The sequence below is a fragment of the Callithrix jacchus genome, chromosome 11 (genome assembly GCF_049354715.1).
Source record: "Callithrix jacchus isolate 240 chromosome 11, calJac240_pri, whole genome shotgun sequence".
In the NCBI taxonomy this organism is placed as follows: Eukaryota; Metazoa; Chordata; class Mammalia; order Primates; family Cebidae; genus Callithrix; species Callithrix jacchus.
In genome coordinates this window covers 13,848,789-13,870,954 of record NC_133512.1, presented here as the reverse complement: position 1 = coordinate 13,870,954, position 22,166 = coordinate 13,848,789, and the positions used below count along the sequence as shown (strand labels likewise).

At 40.5% G+C, this 22,166-nt stretch overlaps 2 pseudogenes; both read left to right on the top strand.

The window, feature by feature from the left end:
• The first annotated feature begins 894 nt into the window (after window positions 1-894).
• LOC100395347 (tetratricopeptide repeat protein 4 pseudogene) lies at window positions 895-16,094 on the top strand (annotated as a pseudogene).
• A 3,082-nt stretch (window positions 16,095-19,176) lies between these two features.
• Window positions 19,177-19,746, top strand: LOC100394981 (ferritin light chain pseudogene; annotated as a pseudogene).
• Window positions 19,747-22,166: the final 2,420 nt, after the last annotated feature.

Sequence of the window (22,166 nt, the reverse complement as noted above, 5' to 3'; positions counted from 1 at the left end):
TTCTTTCTTAACTTTAAAAGCATTGACTCTTTTCAGAAAAAAAAAAAAAAAAAAAAAAAAACCTAAATTAAGGTCCTCCAGAGGAAGAATTACTTAAGAAGCTAAAATTCAGCCTTGGGAACTTGCTTTGCCCAATGTTACAAATGTTTTGATGTAATCCTAACTCCCCTTACAGACTTTCCCTTGATCGTCTCAAGCTCACACTCAAATTCTGCTATAATGAATTGAAATCTGAGACCCCAATGACTGTAAACCATGTGTTCCCACACTCAAGGATTTGAAGCTCAGACGAGCTGGATTTAAATTACCAGTCCATTTTTTTCCAATTGCATTATCTTTTTTCCTGGATCCACGTCACTGTATGCCTTTATTTTCTACACTTGAATGCAAATTAACAAAATAATAATAATTAGCAGTACCAATAGGAACTAGAATTCCAAATGACATTTTTATCTAATTGTGGGTCATTATAGTTTACAAAAGGAAAATCATATATTTAGAATCTTATTCATTGATTTTATGGCCTAATTTTCCCTAGTTATTTCAGAGACCCTGAATAATCATATAAAGCATATGTAGAAAAAGTGTATACAAGTTTAACAAAGAAAATCAAGTCTGCATGTTGTTATGTGGTCCAACCAAGGCAAGAAGAAAGGAGACACAAATTACCCATGTTAGGGCTTTACCCGGAGGCCCCCTGTGCTATGTGAATGTTACAGGAGATACAGGGAGAACTTCAAGCTAAAGATGCCTCTGACTTTACAGCCAACATTTTGGGGTAGAAAATGGTGTTTTCCCAGACTCCAGTGGAGCACCTGACATTCAGTGGACATCAGAAGCCGTGTGTCTAACTGAGATGATTCCCTCCAGCCTCCAGTTTCTCAACCTACGGTAATGGCGCCTGTAATACTGCTGGTGGTTGGCCTGTTTTTACAAGGTGAGTGAAGTTTTGGAGATTTCAAGCTGTGACATATACTGACACTAATTGACAGTTGTGTTCACCATGATTCTGAGCTTGAAGAAAACCTGCAGTTGTTGGCAACATCCTGCAGACTCCCCCACCCTCCCCAGGGTTCCTCTGTCTGTCCTGTTCTTTGTTTCTGTTGCAGCTGCTCTTGGCCCCTCTCAGCTGCACAGTGGCATCGGCTCCTCTTTTGTGTCAGCATCAAGCTTCTCCCAGCTAGACTGTGTCCTCCACAGAACTGTAAGGGCTAGTCCTGTCTTCCTGGCATGCCCTAAGATAGCCTGCATGTTCTGACACCAAATGGCATTTCCACATTTATCTGTGGTCACCCCAGACCCCCTTGCTTCTCCTCACTATGTAGATGAAAGTTTAAAAGACTCAGTTTCCCGGGAAGTCCTGTGACATGAACACCTCTGAAGCTGCGGTCCCTACTCTGAACCAGAAAAGAAAAAAATTGTGCTGAGGACAAAAACATGTTCCAAGATGAATGTGGTTTTCCAGGACCAAAAACAATGATGGCGCAAGGTCAAAGGCCCACAAAGTGTCAGAAATATTTAATGAATTAAATGCTGTAGCACCTCAGGGAGAAAGGGAGAAAATCCTCTGTTACATTTTTGTTGCTATAAAAGAGAAGTACGCATTTTCAAGGATTCTCATTTACGTATATAACTGCATATTTAATGACTTAAAGGACATAGGTTTAATATTTTAGCATGACAGTCTATACATGAGTAAAGAATATAGAAATGGAAAAATTTTCAAAAATGGAAATTGCAGAACATTCCATTGATGACAATAGTCATGAAATAAAGGATGTTTTATATTAAATCTTGCATAATTGAAGTTAAAAATATATTAAACATCACTGAAAAATGGCAGACTAGAAAAATCCCAAATCTTTCTTTCTCCACAAAAGCAACTAATGAACTGACAAAAACTGTCGGAATTCTGCAGAACTCTCGAATCTAGTCAAAAACTTACAACAACCAAAGAGATGCTTAAGAAGAAGCCACTGTGTAAAACACTGTGGTGACATTTGACATAACCCTCCTGCCACCCTGCCTCCCCAGATCAGTGGTGGCCATGATGATTCCAGCCCATGCTCATGGTTGCTGGTGCTAGGGGAAGAAAAAGAAACGTTATTCTCAAAAGTTGTGATGTCTTCTCCAGCCTGATGGCGGGAGGTCCCTGAAACACCAACACAAGAGCTGGCCTTTGTTTCATTTGACTCGGAAAGTTCCGAGTGGCAGCCTTCTGGAGAGCATTTGCCAAAGCATTTAAAGGTAAAAGCAGTGGCTGTGGAAAGCTAGGGAAAGCCATAACAATCAGGAAAAAGAACAGCCAGATCACAAAGTCTGGGAAGCAAGAGGCTGGGAAATGAGACAAATGGGGAGAGGGGAGCTTTTAAGAGCTCCTCTTTATGCTGGGCATTAAGGAATGCTATGTGCAGTCTCAGGGCTATATGCCTGCTTAGAAAAGGCCTCAGAAGGCCCTGAGGTCATCTGGTTTTCACCTCCAGCATACCTTCCTACTAACAGGGAGTACAGGCTGAGGTAGAGTTGTAAATGGCCTAGCTAGGCTTTGAAGGAGTACCCCCGCACAGACCCAATCTGCAATGACTAGGAAAACGTTCTAGGCATGTAAAGAAACTCAAAAAACCTAGCTGACCACTAAGATAACAGAATGCAGACTTCAGCAACCACAATGAAGAATAGACTTTAGGGGAAAAGTTCAGAAATTCATGAAACAAGCAAACAAGCAATCACTCACAACAAGCAGCACCAACAGACCTCAGGGAAGGGAGTTTGGTTTATAAACTTGCCATGTTATAATATTCAAAGTATCCAATTTTCACCGAAATGTATGAGGCATGCCAAGAAGCTAGAAAGTACGACCCAGTCATGAAGAGAAAAAATAAATGAATGGAAATGATTCCTGCAGAAGCCCAGGCACTGGCCTTATTAGACAATGACTTTAAATCAACTGTCTTAAATATACTCAGAAAGTTGCAAGGGCCATAGACAAGGAACTAAAGGAAATCAGAACAATGACTTGGCAAATGGAGACTATCAATAAAGGGATAATAATTACAAAAATGAATAAAATAGGAATTTTAGAGATAAAAAAAATGCAACCTGAAGTTTTAGAATTTACTAGAGAGGTTCAACAGTCAATTTGAGCTGACAGAGAAATATTCTAGGAACTTGAAGATAGGACAATTGAGATTATCCAATCTGAAAAGCAAAAAGAGAAAAGAAGGAAGAAAATGAGCAGAGCCTGAGAGCACTTTGGGACACCATCAAATATATCAAAAATATAATAGTGATGAGTGTGAGGAATTACAGGGACATTCCAGTGGCGGAGACTCTGAATGAAATTGTTCATTATGGGAAAAACACTGGAATTCTTGAGCACATTTGCTGGTCTTAGTTGTTCCTAACCTGGTCCATCTCAAAGAGCCTTGTCTGGGGGAAATAATTTATCATGAACCAGTGTTTCTGGATTAGAATCACCTGTAGAATTTGTCAAACGTACTAATCTGTGGGGCCTGTCCTCAACAAACCTACACGTTTGAGGCTTTCTTTGGAAACCTGTTACAATATATAAACACAACTGGTAGCACCTCTCCCCTGTTGAATTAAACAAAAAGAAGAGAAGTATCAATTTGATAACAGATGGTCCTAAGAAACACTAAACATTATTAGTGATGGGATATCCTTGGATTGTCCAAAGCAGAGCTATGGATTCCCATCAGAACACAGGTCCTAGAGCTCCGTGCCTTGGCTCCACCCTCAGAGAAGGGCATTAGATGATTGTTGGAAAGAAAGAGATGTGAGACAGACAGATGGAGAACTAAAGCTACCTGGAGCTGACCCTTTTCCCTTCCAAGTTGGCCTTCCCAGTATTCCTGCTACAGAAAGTCATTAAAAAGTAAGACATTTTCTCTTCTTGAAGTAGTAAGCAGTTATAACCATTGCATTTGATTTGAGCAAATCTACATAGGTAAAAGTGATCCCACATAATCTAGAAGGAAGGAAATAGATCAAATGCAAAAGATTTTAAGCTAGTCCCTTAGCAACTGGGCTAGAAACACTCTCGTAACGCCTTGGGGAAACCAGCCGCTGCAGCTCCTTTCCTGAACAGCTTTCCTTTAATACCTCTTCTAAGCCATCCCTGCCTCTAGAGGTTCTTGCTATTCTCCTGCCCCAAAGCCTTTTCAGTTGTATCTTTGTCTTCTCAAATTTTCACCCCATTTCCATTGCTAGAATAAGAACACGAATTTGTACTGTAGAATTATGCATGTTTAGAAAGCACAAGGAGTAAACAAGAGAAAAAGTAGTGGCGCGTGCCTGTAACCCCAGCTACTCAGGAGGCTGAGGCAGAATTGCCTGAACCCAGGAGGCGGAGGTTGCGGTGAGCCGAGATCGCGCCATCGCACTCCAGCATGGGTAGCAAGAGCGAAACTCCGTCTCGAAAAAAAAAAAGAGAAAAAGCAGGAGAGAGGCTCTCCACCCCACAGGTAAGTAGCTCCTATTCTAGGACCTCAGGTGTCTTAAAGTCATTATCCTTGGTCTTCAGTACTCACTCCCCATTCTTACATAATGTCTGGAGGTCTCATATAGATAAAAGTCTCCCACATCTCCTTCCAATCTAATTCTCTCCACTGACAGCCAGCCTCTTGGTAAGTCAAGCCAAGCAAAGCAGAAAGAACACTGCATGCTCAGCTACCACCTTGACTGGTGTGCATTTCAGTCTTGCCATTCTGGGATAAGAAATGAGTAATGTGGAGAGAACTCAGATTATCGCTAAATTAATGACTTTTCTTTCCCCTGCCATTTCCGTTCAATACATCCACTAGGGATGTTGCTTTATTCCCAATTCAAGACTCCCAGTGTTGCTGAAATGACACGCTTTCCAAATGAGGAAGCCATTTGTCTGACTTGTCAGAGGGCACTTTTCTCTGATGAGACACTTTTTCTTTTCATCACTTTCTGTTCTCTAACTCTAGCTGCTGCTGGATAGGTTTATAAGCCATAAGAACTCACTTTCCAAAAGCAGGCTCCCGCTGACCTCCTGGCTCTAAATACTTCCACTGCCTTAGAAACACACCATGGTGGTGACTACCACCCTTCTTCCAAATGAGAGCAATATGTACCCCACTGCAATGAGAACCTGTAGGACTTACATCAGAATTAGCTTTTCTGATGCCCAGAAGCCCTATCCCAACACCCCCCTTCCCCACCTGTCTTCTAAGCATCCATGTGTTATCACAGTCACACCACTCAATGTTGAAAGCCTGGATGTCTTGCCTAGGGTGTGATTTACTCAATTCTATATTTTCCTGTCCACTGTGTGGAGCATAGAGTCATTTATGCAATCGTTGCTTATTTGTTAAAAATTTGTACTCTTGCTTCATGCCTCATTATTAGAAAACACTAAATAATAAAAAGGTTACTGCAGAAGAATATATGCATGAGATGTAATTTTCTTTGTTCCTTTATAAGTGATGTATATTCTTTCCCTGGCTTTTTTCAAAATTTTCTTTTTTGTTTTGCATTTTCTACAATTTGAATATAATATCTATAGCTTCCTGAACCTGTGTGTTGTAGTTTCAATTAATAAAACATGAGCTTAGAATGCTCTTGGCTATCTTTTTTTAATATTTTCTATCCACCCATTCTCTTTTTCTTTTTTTTTTCTGGTACTCTGTATGTTATAATTTTTTATATTATCTCACAGTTTTTGTATTTTTTTCTTTAGTATCATTATTTTTAATTTTCTCTTTGCAACCCAGTTTAAGATGTTTCTATTGACCTACACTCAAGTTCCATGATTCTTTAGATATATTGAGGCTCCTGATGAGTCCACTGAAGACATCCTTCTTTTTTGTTAGTTTTTTTAGTACTTCTTTTTGATACATTTTTACAGTTTTCATTTCTCTTCTGACATTATCTGCTTGGCCTTGTATATTATTATTATTACTACTCTATTATTCTATCTCTTAACATGGTTATTTAAAAGTTCTTACAATTGTGTCATATCAGAGTTTGATTCTGATTATTTCTCTCTTTTTATTTTGTCTTTTTAAATTTATTTTGCCTTTGCCATTCTTTGTAATTTCTTGTCGATTTCTTTGTAATTCTCTTTGTAATTTCATTTTTAAAATTTTAAATTTATTTTGCCTTTGTCAAAATTCTGTGTAATTTCTTGTTGATTTCTTTGTAATTTCTTGTTTCTCTTTGTAATTTCATGTTGCATAGGGTAATAATTATTGAGGTAAATAGGACATTAACATGAAGATTTATGGTAAATCATCATTTAACATAATAATATGTCAAACACATATCAAGATTTATGGTAAACTTGGTAAGTCTGGGAGTTGAGACGTGTTTAATGCTTGCTGCAGCTATAGCCACCAAAGACTTCAAACGCCTCCAGTAGGCGCATTCGTTGTGTTGTTGCTTTTGAAAAGTTTTCCACCCCTCTTTGATTTTCTTCACCCTTCTTTTATACAACGTTCTCAGAGAGAGTCTTTATCTCACAGCTTGTTCACTTGTAACCCACTTATTACTGGTGGCTTGTTAGCATGGTGGTAAGGTGTGCGAAGAGGCGCATTTTCTCATCTCCTGACTATTCCTCCGTGTTCTGGTTGGCCTGTGCCTCACGATATGTTTTATACAAATATTTCTCATATACCTCCACCCTCACCCCCTTCTCCAGCTACAGAATTCCACTGAATTCACAGAATTCTTCTAAAAACTAGCATATTTATGGAATGCTATACTACAATGAAACGACACAGGCTAAAATAAGCCAAGGGAAAAGACACATGGGGCAGAGTCCCAGAGGATTCCAAATGCAGACCTTCCAAATATCATGGTCCAGCAGAGTCACAGACAGCATTAATTTCTTCAAGGAATGACGTGTGGTAAGATAAATATAAGTATCTCCAACCAAGAAGCTCACCCGAGCCTGGGTTTTTGGCCACTGGGCAGTTAACAGCAGTGTGATTTATGATAGGGGCTTTGGGTCATGCAGTATTCACTCTTCCTCCAAAGGGGCTGGAGAATAAAGATCAGTGACTTGGGCAGTCAGTCCTGTCCTTTTGCTCAAGAACCAATCAGAACTCTGGACAGCAAGACTCAGGTGAATATCCCTGGTTGTCAATACCCCACAAGTATTGTAATATACCATTCCCAGCAGGAGCTGATATTGTCCAGGCTCCACCATAAGGACAACTAGAAGCTCCACACTTGGAAAGCTCTCGACTCTGCCCTGCGTCTCCCCCTTGACTAATGGTTGACTATATGCTTTCACTCAAATAAACCATAACCATGAGTGTAACAGCTTTCAATGAGTTTTATCAAACCCTAGGGTGACCTTAAAAACCTACAAACTCAGCAGATGGTGCAGAAAGCTACCTTGTGGGCTTCCTCCAACTTTACAAACTCAAAAAGCCCCTGTATGACTGGGCCAGCCTCGTTGATCTGCTCCGTGGGGGTGATGCCCACCTCCAGCTGGGAGGGCAGCGAGAGAAAGGTATGGAGAATGATGCTTCAGAGCTGTAGTCTCCTCTTTCACGTCCCACTGCAGAAGACAAAAATTAATCATCTTTCATGACAATCCCAGGGGATAAGAATAGAAGAAACAACAACCTTAGAAAATTACAAAGGATTTTTCCTAAATTAAGATTGACAACCTCTTACACATACAAACATATATGTAGAGGCCAGGTGCAGTGGCTCATGCCTATAATCTTAGCACTTTGGGAGGCCAAGGGCAGGTGGATCACCTAAGTTCAGGAGTTCAAGATCAGCCTGGCCAACTAAAAATACTAAAAATGCAAAAATTAGCCTGTAGCATGGTGGCACACACCTGTAATCCTAGCTACTCAGGAAGCTGAGGTAGGACAATTGTTTGAACCGGAGAGGCAAAGGTTGCAATGAGCTGAGATCTTACCATTGCACCCCAGAGTGAGACTTCATCTCAAAAAGAAAAATAAAACAAACATACATAGAAGCCGTTTTATTCCTTAAGAAAACACTAATCAACTAAAATGGACATTTTTCTCAATCATCAGATTAAAATTAGAGTTTAAGCCATACAAAACTTCAAAGAAATAGTCATGTCAACATCTCTTTAGCCAGATTATAGACATAACCCACTTCCCCACTGTGAGTGAAGGTAAGGGGTGCTATGAGACTGAAAAAAAATAAAGGAAAAAAAACTAGACTGAAGAAACCAAAAGAATAGAATGGCTGAAATACAGGGAGCATAACAAGAAAAGAAGAAACACTCCTTAGTCTAGGAATGGGTATCAATGTATACGTTTTAGCCAAGCCCAGACAGTCCCAGCATCATTTTCAACACAGCATCCCAGTTGCTATGAATAGATAGATCACAAAATGCCTTCCTGACTCCAAAATTAAACTAACCATGAATACAGCAGCATGGACTGTGGACCCATGTCCTAAAAGGCCAGAGTGAGCTCCATTAGTTCATGCCTGACATTGTGCTAGGTACGTTTAGATACGTTGTGTAGCATCCTCAGACTGATGCTCGTTTTGTAATGAGGAAAGCAAGGTACAGAGGGAGAACCTGACCAGCCAGTGTCACACCGCTCAGGTTTTCCTGGTACTTAGCTATACTCCTCATTTCTATACTGCTCACAGCTGCTTTTGTACTAAGCAGCAGAGTTTAGTAGTTGTGGCAGAGACAGGATGGCCTGCAAAGCTTTAAATATATACCATCTGGTCCTTTTCAGAAAAAGTGTGCTTGCTGACTCCTGGTCTAGGACATTTTTCATCATAAAGTTCCAGAATAAATAAGTACTGTTACATACACTTTATAGTTAGCACTATTTTAAATTAGGGTTGCCAATAATCCACTTTGTACTTTGTGGAAAGAGAAGAATAAAAAACAAAATAAAATATGTCTTTCTTTGCCAATCATTCAACCCATGACTTCATTTCCAGAAAAATAGAATTCTGTGTCCCAAGAGCATTTGGCATATGACAGTTCCAGAAATCAAAAAGAAAAATATCAATACATTTCAGGCATTCTTCTTTTGAGGACCAGTTGGGAAACACTGTATTATATTTATATTATATTATATTTATAAATAAAATAATAATGATTATGAATTGAGTGCATACAATATGCTCAAAACACATTCAATGCTTCACAGTATTTTTTTAACCTCGAAACAGCATAATGAGATAAGTGCTTTTCCTTTTATACAGAAGAGGAAACTGAGGCCTAGAAATGTGAGAAAATGTGCCCGAAAACGCTCATGAAAAGCAAGAACCCACAGTCACACTCAGGGCTGGGGGACTCCAAAGTTGGTGCTTTCCCCAGCATGCAGAACAAGGATTCTAGACTGGAAGCTGAGAAGCAAGACAAAGGAGGAAGAGTGAGCCTTGACTGGACACTGGCACATGACTGGCACCAGAGCTGGCACCTGGCACATGACATCCTCGCATCCCACTCTCCACCTGCTTAGATGGAGAAATAAGGTCTGGAGAGGTTGATAAAGCTTCCTTGAACTGTTCCCATTCGTGGTGCCTCTTTCCTTGCCTCTGTGACTGATCTGAGCCACTCATGTTACCTCTTTCCTTGCCTCTGCGTTTCTGATCTGAGCCATCCATGTTAACATTAGACATAATTCAGTGATTCAGGACGACTCGATGAGGTGTCATTGGGACGTGGGGGTAGTTCTTGCTGAGACCAATTCTCTCCTATAGCAGCACATCACTCACAACATCACAGTCTTTGTTTTCAACAAGTCCATTGACCCCAGAGTCAAAGCATGTCCCATGTAGAGCTGGAAAGAGGTTTAATACTGATACGGAGGGAAAAGTGCACACGATGATGCAGCCAAGAAACTGAGCTGGCCATTCTGGCCTCTGTACTCTAGCTGTGAACTTAAGCTCCTATAGCCAAGTACAACTCAGGGTGGTCATGTACAGAGCATGTCAAAGGCCTTTTCATTCCATTTCCTCGTCAGTATCCTGGGAAACAGGCAGTAAACACCAAGACAACAGGACAAGGAAATAAAATCTTAAGCAATTAATTATTAAACGATTTCCACACAGGTTCCAAGAATGAGGAATAACAAGAGTAAGCAGGCTGGATAAACATGCTTTTCTATGGATCTTATTCTTCCAAGTGGAACCTAAAACTTAAAAATAAACAGAGCTGTCTAACAACACTGTCATACTAGAAGTTTATGAAGGGGCTGTAGCCCAGCCTGGCTAGCAGGCCTGGCACCCAAGGGGTCCCTTATTGAGCAGAATGGGCTCTGGGGCTTGTGTAGAAGGCAGGGTGCACAGCATGCAGAAGCCCACCTCACACACCTCTTTCTACATCTGTGTCATTTCTCCTTTTGAAAGCTGGTTCTGTCTTTATCATTTTAAAAGGAAACACAAACAAGGAAATTTTCTCTACACAATTTTGCAGTAGATTAAAAAAAAAAAAAGCTGTTTCCCCGCTTGGTTAAAAATAATTTACCCAAAGCACTGCTAGTTGTTGGGGATATCAGCTAACCTCTGCCGCATAAAGATGGCTGGGAGATTCTGAGTTCCTCCATGCCTGAGATCAATTAGGGACACACATGACAAGGACATGAGTCAAGAGAATAAAATCATTGACTGTATTTGAAGTGAGGGGGGATTGTAGGAAAGCACACATACTTTAAAACTTAAATAATTTATTTTAGTGATTTTTAAAAATAATAAAAATAATAATTTGCAAATCCCTTGAAAATCTTCAATAACAGTTTCAAGAGGCTGCGTTGCTATCTTTTCTTTCTGAAAAACAGTCAATGTGACATTTCTGTAGGCATCGAAAATAAGTGAATGTAGTTCTTCTGGCCTCGGTTCAAGTAGCTCTCCCCTAAGAGTGGATCTGTTTATCTTTGAGGGATATGACAGTCATGTCAAAACCACAAGTGAAGTAGACCATCAACATCATTACCAGTTGATTCAAATCAAAAGACCAGGATAGCACCAATGGCATGGTTGTGTTGGACTCTAGTAGACTATTGTGCTTCTTTGGTAACATAACATTCAGATTTTCACCTTGGTTTATCACTGTGATTTATTTATTTCTTCATTCAGCATCATTTGTTAAGCATGGCCTATATCCCAGACACAGTGCTGGGCACTGAGGACTGTTAGTCAAAGATAACAAACAACTGGACACAAGAGGAATCTACAGTCAAACGAGGACTGGAAGCACAGTGGGATACAGCACACTGGGGTACAGCACACTGGGATACAGCACACTGGGATCAGCCCTGCAAGCACAGCCCGCCCAGGAAGCCAGGGGCGCCCCGAAGGCAGAGCCTAGGCTGACACGTGCAGAGAAGGCTTCCTGGAACATTTCAGAATGCCCAAGTGAATTCCTGAGAAGGGAATGGAAGTTAGCTGCATGGACACGAAGGAAATGGCATCCCGACAAGAAGCACAGGTGAAGGCCCTGAGTGGTGACAGCCTGTATCAGCCTGCTCAGCTGCTGTAACAAAGACTGCAGCTTGTGCAGCCCAAACAACAGAAATGTGTTCACAGCCCTGAAGGCTGGAAGTTGGAGATCAAGGTGTCAGAGCTGGTTTCTCCTGAGGCCTCTCTCCCCGTCTTGTAGACAGGGCATCTTCTCCCTGTGTCCTCATATAGTCATTTAGCTGTGAGTCCTAATTTCCTCTAATAAGGAATATTGGATTCCAGTAATATTGGATTAGGACCCATCCTAAATATCTCATTTTACATTAATTGGTAAAGATTCTATCTCCAAATCTAGACATATTCTGGGCTCCTGGGGGTTAGGAGTTCAACATATTAATTTGGGGGTGAGAGGGTTTGGCTCATAACATAAACTTAGAAGAGTTCAATACAAAGGGCATGTGATAGCAGAAGAATGGAAGGTGGTGAGATGTAGCTCTTCATGTCCCTGACCACTGAGAAGCCCAACCACAGCCCCATACACTTGCTGTGTAAGCATCTGAATGGCTGGTGGCCTTAGAGACCACAATGGGAACCACCCATGGTGCAGGGAGCATATGTGGCATGAGAAGGACTTTCTAATCCAGGTGGGGTGTCACCAGGGCACTGCCTAACCACAGGCCACAAAACAAGGTATGTGATGAAGTGCAGGTATGCTTGGCACCAAAGCCTGTGTTCTGTCTACTTGGCTCAGGTGTGAGAAGGTGCATGTCTTAGCTTGGGTTCCCATAACAAATTACTTGGACACCCTAAACAGCCAACATTTATTCCTCACCATTTCAGAGGCTGGAAGTTCAAGGTCAGGGAACGAGCTAAGTGGTTCCCTAGTGGGGGCTCCTTTCCTGGTTTGCACACAGCCACTTTCTGCCTCTGTCCCCACAGGACCATGAGACAGAGGAAGCTCTGGGGTCTATTCCTCTTCTTGTAGGGATACTGATTCCATCATGGAGGTCCTTAGGACTTCATCTAACCCTCATTGTCTCCCAAAGGTTTCTCTTCCAAATACCATCACAGGGGCACTTTGGGCTTCAAGGGGGAACAATGTCACTCATAGAAGGATGTGAGGCCAGGGCCAGGCAGCCTCCACATCCTGGGGAGGACTGAGATGCCTGCCATGGTGAGGGAGAGAAGGCTCATCCCAACCCTGGGCGTGGAAACCATGCCAGCTTCTGAGGCCACCAGGCCACACACCGCATTTCCTTCTATCCTCAGAGTTTCCAGGCGCTAAGTTAAGCATTTTCTTCTTGGGTTGCAAGGCAAGATCTTTGATTAGCTGTCTCTTGCCCCAGGCTTAATTCACCCAGGTTCCCCTATAACTCTCTGATGATTAATTAGCCCATGTCCAACATTTTGCCTCCTATATCCAGGTTAAGTCTTACTGCAGTAGTGGGACTCATTTCCAATTTTATGGTAACAATTTGTTCTTTTTACTTCTTTCCCACACCCCTTGAAAACAAAAGCAGGTGTATGTTTTGCTCATGCAACTCCTCAGAAAGTGCTTTGAAAATTCAGTATGTCCTGATCTTAGATGGCAGAGGTATCTGAAAGGGAAGGATTTGGAGAGCAGACTGAACTAAAAAATAACTCAGTAACTGAGTCAAGAGACTGTGTTGTTATTGCTTTCTGAACAACAGTCAATGTGACATTTCCATAGACATTAAAAACAAAAGAATGTATCTCTCCTGGCCTCGGTTCAAGTAACTCTTCTCTAAGAGTGGATCTGTTGGATTTTTTTGTCCTGCAACTTTGCTTAATTCGCTTATTAGCTCTGATAGTTTTGTCGTGAAATCTCTATACATAAGACCAGATCATCTGTGAACAGAGAAAAAATGTCCTTATATTCAATTTGTATGATTTTCATTTATTTGACTTCTCTAATTGCTCTGGCTAGAATTTCCACTACTATATTGAGTAGAAATAGCCATGGTAGGAATCCTGCTCTTGTTCCCATTGTTAAGGGAAAGCTTTGAGTCTTTCAATATTGGGTGTGATATTACCTGTGGGTTTTTCATATACCACCTTTATCATGTTATGAAAGATCTCTTTTATTCCTCATTTACTGAGTGTTTTTATCATTAAAAGGCTGTTGAACTTTGTCAAATGATTCCTCTGCATCAACTGAAATGTTCATATATTTTGGGGTCTTTTTTTTTTCCCTGATTCTACTCATGTGGTTTCTTATGTTGAGTGATTTTCATATGTTGAACAATTCTTGCATTACTGGGATAAATCCCATTTGTCATGGAGTATGATCCCTTTCATATGCTGCTGTATTCAGTTTGATAGGATTTCATTGAGAGTTGTTGCATCTATATTCATAAGAGATAATCTTGTAGTGTCCTTGTCTGGCTTTGTATCTGTGTAATGCTAGCCTCATACAATAAATTATGAAGTATTCCCATCTCTTCAATTTTATGAAAGAGTTTGGCAAGGATTGGTGTAAACTTTCATTAAAGGACTGATAGAATTCATAGAGAAGCTGTTTGATACTGAGCTTTTCTTTTTTGGAAGATTTTTGATTACTGACTCAATCTCTTTATTCACTATTTGTCTGCTTAGATTTTCTGTTTCTTCATGATTCAGTCTCAGTAGGTTGTATGTTTTAGGAATTCTTGTAAGTAATCCAATTTGTTGGCATATAATTGTCCATAAGTAGTCTCTTTTGATCCTTTGTATTTCTGTGGTGTCGGTAGTAACATCTGTGATTTCTCTTCTCTTTTATTCTTAGTATAGCTACAGGTTTGTCAAATCTATTAATCTTTTTAAAGAATCAAGTTTTAGGTTCATTGGTTCTCTCTCTTGTTTTTCTATTCCCTGTGTCATTTATATTTCCTCTATTATTATTTCCTACCTCCTTCTTGCTTTGGTTTTAGACTGCTGTTCATTTTCTAGTTATGTAAGATACACAATTAGATTTTCTATTAATATCATTCTTCTTGTTTAATGTGTTTAGAGCTTAAATGTTCCCTCTGACCGCTGCTTTTATTGTATCCATAAATCTTAGATGTTTTATTTTTATTCATTTAAGAGTATTTTCTATGCTTCCCAGTGCCAGGACCTGAGCTGGAGGGCAGGGCATCAGCTGTGGAGCAACCTGAGCAGGACCCCACCTCATATGATGCCATGGGCTCGTTCCTGGAAAAGTTTCAGAGCCAGCCTTACCGTGGCAGCTTTCAGGGGGACCAGTGGGAGGAGGAATTTGAAAAGATCCCCCTACTGATGAAGAAAGCACCATCAAAAATTAACCAATCAAAAACAATGAGTTCCTGTCCTTTGTAGGGACATGGATGAATCTGGAGAACATCATTCTCAGCAAACTGACACAAGAACAGAAAATCAAATACCGCATGTTCTCACTCATAGGCGGGTGATGAACAACGAGAACACATGGACATAGGGAGGGGAGCACTACACACTGGGGTCTATTGGGGGAATAGGGGAGGGACAGTGGGGGGAGCTGGGGAGGGATAGCATGGGGAGAAATGCCAGATGTGGGTGAAGGGGAGGAAGGCAGCAAATCACAGTGCCATGTGTGTACCTATGCAACTATCTTGCATGTTCTGCACATGTACCCCAAAACCTAAAATGTAATAAAAAAAAAAGAAACAAGAAAGCGAGAAAGCTCAAAGGAAAAAAAAAATTAACCTCAGGGAGAATCCTGACTTGGCTTGTTTCCAGTCAATTATTTTTAATGAGGAGCATTCTCCAGAAGAACAGGCCAAGACCTATAAAGATGAGGGCAATGATTACCTTAAAGAAAAAGACCACAAGAAAGCTGTGATTTCCTACACTGAAGGATTAAGCAAGATCCTGATTTGAATGCTGTCCCTTATACCAACCAGGCAGCAGCACGATATTGTCTGGGCAATTTTCGTTCTGCTCTCAGTGATGTGACCACTGCCAGAAAGCTAAATCCCTGCTACCTCAAAGCAATAATAAGAGGTGCCTTCTGCCATCTGGAACTGGAACACTGTGCCAAGGCTGTGAACTGGGGTGATAAGAGACTGCAGGGAGATGCCAAAGAGAAGAAACTTCTGGAAATGAGGGCTAAAGTAGACAAGCTGAAGCAAATTGAACAGAGGGATGTGAGGAAAGCCAACCTGAAAGAAAAGAAGGAGAGGAATCAGAATGAGGCTTTACCCCAGGTCATCAAGGCTGGGATATCAGGCTCTGTTAAGCTGCCTGTGAGGATGAAGATTCAGCCTCAGAAGGTCTAGGTGAACTTTCCCTGGATGGACTCAGCTCAGAGAACCCCTATAGAACCAAGCTGAGTCTAGATGGCTAGGGCAGGCTGAGCTGGCCTGTGCTCTTTCTGCACCCAGAGTATGCCCAGTTGGACTTCATCTCTGCTTTTCATGAGGACTCCAGGTTTATTGATCATTTAATGGTGATATTCAGTGAAACACCCTCTTGGGACCTAGAGCAAAATATGGCCCTGATAATTTGGAGATCTGCTTTGAGGATGAGGACAGAGGAGAACTGTGCCGGGTGCCAAGAGCACCTTGCTGCAGGTTCTACAGCGCCACGAGAACTTTGTAAAAGCCCTGACACCAGCATTTTTCGTCTGTATAGGATCCTCTCCTTTTTGCAAGAATTATCTCCAGGGAAGAACAGTGCACCAGATAAGATGACTGAGCCAGGCTCCCTGGATCTCTTCCCTCACCCTCCTCTGCTGAGAACCTAGCACACCTGAATCAGTCCAGTGCTTTATTTGTTACCCTGGGGATAGTCCTTCCTAGCATCGTGGTTGGGGAAGAGCCTCTGGTTTCCCCAAACTGGTCTCTGGCCAGTCTTCACTGTCTTCAGTTGATATTAAAACTCTGTGTCTTGGCTATGATGTCTTTAGACTCCATCTCTAAATGGACCATCTGCTGCAGTTACCACAGCAACTGACCTGAGCAGCACCCAGTCTGTGGAGATGAACTCAGGATCCAGTGACATGATTCTGAACTTTTGTGGAGTTCGACACCTTAGAGAAGCTACCCCTCAAACTGCCTATCTCCATACAAACTATGCCTAGGATTCCAAGGCTTTAAAGCTACCCCTCAAACTGCACATCTATACACAAACTGTAGGGTCCAGTCCTACAGGGTCCTTTAAGCCCCTCTCTGCTGGTGTGGAGACAAGAAACTGTAGAAATAAAAGACACAAGACACAGAGATAGAGAAAAGAGAGTTTGGGCCCAGGGGTGCACTGCCAACTGAAGCGTGGAGTCTGGCAGTGGCCCCGTATCCACACACCCTGACTTTTATTGAGTACAAAGCTGGGGGCAGGGTAGGTAGGGCGTGGCATTGGTGGTCAGCGATAGGGTCAAGTACATCACGGGTCATATAGGTAGGAGCCCAGGACTTTCTAGTAGCCAAGATGAGGTAAGGAGCATAATGCATCAGCACTTTGCCATACTTGTCAGGAAAGAAAAAAGACATTAAGATTTACATTACTTTTACTGTTTGTCTCTTCTAAGAAAAAAGGAACCAGGTGCAGAAGTGGAACATGAGAGTGGACATGGAACATGACCACAGGAGCATGGTCTCTTAATAGAGACAATTAAGCCCCTGGATGTCTGTGGGCTTACCTGACAGCCGTCAGACCTACCACAAGAGCTCGGAGGAACAGAGTTTTCTCCTAACTCCCCCGAGGAAGGAGACATCTTGGCCGTCTTGGATGTCTCCTTCCCTAGCTGGCTAAGCAGCAGGCACCTTCCCAGTGCTGGCGCAGCCGCATAGCCGAGGCACCCTCCAGCAGCCCTTACACAGGCATGACAGAGGGCTTAAAGCATCTTGCCTTAGGATGATTCCTTTCACAGCATCACCCCAGGTTCACACTTGACAACCTGAAAGGCATTAGTAAAAGAACTACAATCACCTGTGAATAAGATCACTTATGAATAACTAAGATCACATATGGATAACTAAGATTACCTATGAATAACTTCTGTGGTTATATCTCTAATTATTTCCTTCATTTTTTCTGTGGGAATAGGCTGAGGCTTCTGGCTTCTGCCTTGGCACTTTTGGGGTCTCCCCACTACACAAACTATGCCTAGCATTCCAAGGCTTTTAAAGCTACCCCTCAAACAGCACATGTCCACACAAACAAACCGCATATAGGATTCCAAGGCTTTAAAGCTGAGAGACCCTGGCCTCAAGTTGCTATATGAGCACAGAGGGTAACCACGTGGGGTTGCTGTAAATGCTTCGAGGCGAAATGGGGGCAGGAAAACCACATCCTGCTCTACATTAATAAAGACTTTACATACTGAGATCCTTGGTACCGCTAAGAAAATTGCCAGTTTTCCTCCTCTTTGCCATACAGAGGACTGTGACAGACTTGGACAGTAGCCTCTGAGTTCCTCTACAGTTTTCACATTTTAGGATTTTGTATCTTTTAAACTGGAAAATCTTCTAGCATGTTGCGTTGTGGTTACAGGGTATATTTTTGTCTGCATATATATATATATATATTTTTTTTTTTTTTTTACTTACTAAAGCAGTTTATTAAAGGATACAACTCAGGAACAGCCAAATAGAAGAGATGCACAGGAAAATGTAACAAAGTATTGGAGGGGGACCCAAATACAGGAGATGAAATTATTTGCCACAAAAATTCTGGGGATAATTCTCAACAGAATCTACCTCAATGGTTTCAAATCCAGGTCACAATAAAATCAGAAAAAGAACTTTAAAAGAAAAATTGTCCTAACTCTAAGAGATTAGGGCCATAAGGAATAGTGTAATAAAGTCTCCCAAATGCTTATAAATATACATCTAAGTAGCAAACCATTGTTCTATGACGATTTTTTTTCATACTTGTACATTTTATAAATCAGGACTGAATTTTGAGGCCAGGTGCCATAGCTCATGTCTGTAGTTGCAGCACTTTGGAAGGCTGAGGTGGGAGCCAGGAGTTTGTTGCTCCCTTCCTATGAGGAGTGCATCTATCCTGAAAAAAAAGAGTATTTTCTAAATTCTTCTTTGACCTATAGCTTATTTATGAGTATGTTGTTTAATTTCCACATATTTCTGAGTTTTCCAGTTATCCTTCTGTTACTGATTTCTGGCTTCATTCTATTGTAGCCAGACAAAATACTTTGTATGATTTCAACCTTTTAATATTTACTGTGACTTGTTTTGAGGGCTAACATAAGATCTACCTTGGAGAATGTTACATGTGCACTTGAGAAAAATGCATATTCTGGCGTTCATGGTAGTGGAGTGTTATTTACACGTCTATTAATTCCAGTTGTTCATAGTGTTGCTCAAGTCCTCTCTTTCCTTACTGACATTTTGTCTCTTTGTTCAATTCATTATTGAAAGTGGGATATTAAAGTCTCCAAATATTGTTGTAGAATTTCTCTTCTCAGTTTATTTCTGTCAATTTTTGCTTCATGTGTCTTGGGGGTTCTGTTTTAGGTTCATGTATATTTATCATTGTCATATATTCTTGATGGATTAACCTTTTTTAATATACAATTTTCTTGTTTTCTATGATAAATTTTAAAGTCTAGGCAGCACATTCGGCAGTCCTGCGGATCAGTCTCTTGCTTCAGCAGTGTTTGAATGGAACAGAGCTAGGGACTTCCTTTCTTCTAGTCTCCAGCCACCTTGCAATCTCCTCTCCATTTTCAACCTTCAGGACCATCTTCTCGGTCATCTCCTGCTTCTGGGACCATCCAACACCATTTTTGTGGTTAGCTCCTTCTCACTGGCAAACATGAGCTCCCAGATTTATCAGGATTATTCCATTGAGGTGGAGGCTGCCATCAACCACCTGGTCAATTTGCACCTGTGGGCCTCCTACACCTATTTCTCTCTGGACTTCTATTTTGACCATGATAATGTGGCTCTGAAAGGCATGAGCCACTTATTCTGCAAATTGGCTGAGGAAAAGCATGAGAGCACCAAGCATTTCTTGAAGATACAAAACCAGTGCAGCAGTGTGCTATCTTCCAGGACATCCAGAAGCTGGCTCAAGATGAATGGGGTAAAACTCTGGATGCCATGGAAGCCACCATGGCCCTGGAGAAAAATCTGAAGCAGGCCCTTTTGGATCTTCATGCCCTTAGTTCTGCCTGCATAGAGCCCTGTCTCTGTGACTCCTGGAAAATCACTTTCTAGATGAGGAAGTAAAACTCATCAAGAAAATAAGTGACCACCTGACCACCCTCCACAGGCTGGCTGGCCAGAGGCTGGACTGGGTGAGTATCTCTTTGAAAAGCTCACTTCAAGCATGACTAGGGGCCTACTGAGCCCAGAAACTTCTGGAGGGCCCCTTGCAAAGTAACAGGGCTTCTGCCTAAGCCTCTCCCTCCAGCCACCAGGCAGCTTTTTAACTACCCTGGAGCACTCTTTCAGGCCTTGGATCAAACTGAAATAAAGCTTTCGGAAGCAAAAAAAGAAAATTTAAAGTCTACTTTGTCTAATAATAGCAGAGATGTCCCAGATCTCTTTTGATTAGTATTTGCATGAAATATCTTATCTGTCCTTTTATTTTCAGCATTTTCGTGTTTTTATAGCTAAAATAAGTCTTTTGTAGACAGCATGTAGTTGGATCTTTTTTTAATACATACTGAAAATCTCTGCCATTTAATTGAATAGTTTGATTCATTTATATTTAAAGTAATTACTGTGGAGGAAAGGCCTTTTTCTCTCATTTTGCTATTTATATTCCATAGGTTTTGTTTATTTTTATTTCTCAATTCCTTCATTATGGACTTGTTTTTTGTGTAATTGATTTTTTCTAGTCCATTTTGGTTTAATTCTTATTTTCTCTTCTGCATACTTTTTAATTGTTTTTTTAACCTTTTTCAGTTATTTCCTTTAATTTTTTTCTGCCTCACAATTTGGAGATTATAATTAACATCTTAAATGTATAGCAATGTAGCCTGAATCAATACCATCTTAGCTGGAATTATGCACAAAACCTCCGCTACTTTACAGCTTCATCCATCTCTTTATGTCATTATTGTCACAGATTTTTGTCTTTATACATTGAGTGCCCATTAACACGAATTTATATTATTTTTGGCATTTGAATTTTAAACCATATAAGGAGAAAAAAAAAAGGAAAGAGAAGTTACAAACCAAAAATACAATATTTGCTTGTATATTAATCTCTGTAGTTACCTTTACCAGTTTTCTTTAATTCTTCCTAAAGCTTTGAGTCTGTGTCCTTTTATTTCAAATGCAAGGAATACTTTTAGTATTTCTTGTAGGACAGGCTTACGAGTGTTGAACTTCTGCAAAGTTTATCTGGTAATGTCTTAATTTCTTATTCACTGATTAGTTTTGCCGGACGGAATTCTTGGTTAGCAGGGTTTCTTCTATCAGCACTTTAAATATGTTATCCCACTTCCCTCTGCCCTCCATGCTTGCTGATGAGAAGTTGACTCTTATTTAACATTCCTTGTACAAAAACATGACAAGTAGCTTCTTACTTCCTGCTTTCAGGATTTCTTTTTGACTTTTTATTTTGAAAGTCTAATTATAATGTGTCATGGAGTCTTTGTGCTTATTCAGTTAAAAGTTCATTGAGATTCCCTGATATGCTGATTTATGTTATTTCTCACATTTGAAAACTTTGGACCATTATTTCTTCAAATAACTTTTCTGCTCCTTTCTCTCCTTCTTCTTCTTGGATTCCCATTATGCATATAATGGTACACTTGATAGTGGCCCACAGGCCTCTTAAGATATGTTCATTTTTCTTCATTTCTTTCCACTTCTGCTTCTCAAATTGAGTAATCTACATTGAGCTATTTTAAATTTAGTTTGAAATTTTGAGGCTGCTTTCTTCTTTCTGTTCAAATTTTATGCTAATATCTTTAGTGAAGTTTTTGTTTCAGATTGCATTTTTTCGCTCCAGAATATCTGTTTGGTCTATTGTTATATTTTCTATCTTTGTTGATAAGCTCTATTTGTCTAGGCATTGTATTTATGGTTTCCTTTGTCTATGGTTTCTCTTTATCTCTCTGAGCACATTTAAGATGGTTGATTTAAAGTCTTTTTATAGTAAATCCAATGTCTGTATTTTCTTGGGGACAGTTTCTGTTTATTTATTTTTTCCTGTGAGTAGAACATAGATTCTTGTTAATTTGTGTGTATGGTAAATTTTTGCTGATAATTGGAGATTCTGAGTATCATAATATGTAACTCTAGAAATCATAATCTTCCTCTCCCCAAGATTTGCTGTTGCTACTTGTAGGTTGTAGTTGTTCAATGACTCTTCTAAATTCTTTTTATAAGACTGTATTCTCTGTTATGTGTAGTCACCAAAGTTCCAGTTCTGTTATCTTACTGGTCAGCTGGTGCTTTAACAGAGATTTTCTTAAATGTCCAGAGCCAAGATACCAAAAAATACTCCAAGTTTCTGCAGACTGGCTACACATTTGAGCATTCCTTTAATGCTTAGCTGGGCCATTTATGTTCACATAATGTCTACTTTGAGCTTCACAGGAGCCTAAAGACAGAAGCCAGAGATGAAGGTTTATGGTGTCCTCCAGTCTTTTCTGAGCATGTCTAGTCCTGGGCAGTTGTGTGGACTTCCAGATCATCCCAGTATGTGGAATCTATTGAAATGTTTATTCTCATGTTTATATTCTTTCCCTGAATTTTCCTAGTCTTTCTAGTCTGTCTACTGATTTTCCTGTTGTAATATTCCCCCGACAGCAGCAGTGAATATATTTGCCTTAAATACTTTTTTAA